Source organism: Eleutherodactylus coqui, chromosome 5 (genome assembly GCF_035609145.1).
Source record: "Eleutherodactylus coqui strain aEleCoq1 chromosome 5, aEleCoq1.hap1, whole genome shotgun sequence".
Taxonomy (NCBI): domain Eukaryota; kingdom Metazoa; phylum Chordata; class Amphibia; order Anura; family Eleutherodactylidae; genus Eleutherodactylus; species Eleutherodactylus coqui.
In genome coordinates this window covers 268174050-268175481 of record NC_089841.1, presented here as the reverse complement: position 1 = coordinate 268175481, position 1432 = coordinate 268174050, and the positions used below count along the sequence as shown (strand labels likewise).

The 1432-nt window shown below is 51.0% G+C and overlaps 1 non-coding gene across 1 annotated transcript; it reads right to left on the bottom strand.

Annotated features, from left to right (window-relative positions):
- Positions 1-1078: 1078 nt before the first annotated feature.
- LOC136630945 (U6 spliceosomal RNA) lies at positions 1079-1185 on the bottom strand. The gene has a single exon (XR_010792950.1). It is a non-coding gene; the product is annotated as a U6 spliceosomal RNA (small nuclear RNA).
- Between the last annotated feature and the right edge of the window lie 247 nt (positions 1186-1432).

Here is a 1432-nt window from a genome sequence, read left to right as displayed (position 1 = left end):
TACACACTGCCGTTAGTAGGAGCATCCGGCCGCGGTGCAGCAGAGCGATTACCAGCCGGGAAGCCATGGCACCCTGACCGGTAATCACTATAATGGTGGCCAGACGTCCCGAAAGTGGGACAAAAGAGGGACAGATGTTCCGAAAGCGGGAGAGATGGCTTTCCCACTGGGGTCATGGCGGAAAGCGGGACTGTCCCACCTAAATCAGGACATTTGGTCACCTTACCTAAATGCACATGTACAACATCCGCTTTATCCAGTTGCATGGGGTAGATGAAAGTCAATGGCAATCTTTCTCCATCCCACAGATCTGAATGCAGTGGTGGACCCCCATGTGCCGCGTTCCATCACAGACGCGTTTCGGCCACATTGTAACAATTTTAAAGGATCTGCATCTTGGATTATAACAGTTCTTTGTCAGCGAAGGGTAAATTCACATCTGCGCTCAGGACTCCGTTATGGGAGCAGAAAACGGAATCCCCGGGATGAACGGATCCGTCATAACTTTGCCGACCGGACCCCGCTGACTGTAATGGGGTCCGCCCGGTTCCTGCACCCATCATGCATTTATATTATGTGCTTGTGCAACTTTTTCATCTGGCATCTCACGCTCGATCTGCGCTGGAGCCGCCAAGGCGAGTGAGTAGGGCCTGAGCCGCAGCGGAGCTGCCCCCTCGGTCAGCAACGTTGTGGGATTCGCTGTCCTGGCATTCCGCATGTCTAAGGGCGGCTTCACGAGAGTGTAATTGGCAGCGTGCCGCCTATAGGAGGCAGGTGTGTGGGGCATAGCAAGCATGCAGTGACATCTCGCTCTTGCTGGGTGCCGATCATCTTTGCGTGTAAGCGTGCGTAATATGTGACAAGATAGAATATGCTCTGATCTTCATTGTGCACATACTTGGCGCAATATGTGGGAGCAGCAACATCGCCGTCCATGGCAGACCGGTAGACAATGTATGTGTGAGTGTACCAAAGGAGGACGAATTCTACTGCACCTCTGTTAAGTATTCTGTCACGCAGGACGTTTACAGACAACATCGCTGAAGATCCAAAAAGGAAACAACAAGAGGACAAGTTGTAAAATATGGAACGCTTCACGAATTTGCGTGTCATCCTTGCGCAGGGGCCATGCTAATCTTCTCTGTATCGTTCCAATTTTAGTATATGTGCTGCCGAAGCGAGCACGATCCTGTAGAGGGCGCTGGTGGTATATAAGGTCCACAAGGTGGAGAGCTGTAAGCTCATAGTGAGGTCGGTCACAGTGTCGGTCTGGCTCCGTAGTCTGTGTCTTTATGGGATTCTCAGTCACCTCTGACATTTATTTTTTCATGAAATTCACTTTTAATTCCAAGAACAAGGAGCGCGGCGCCTACCGCAGTGCATCATGGGAGCTAGAATTATGCAAACGTTTCTGATGTCATAAGGAAGCGCC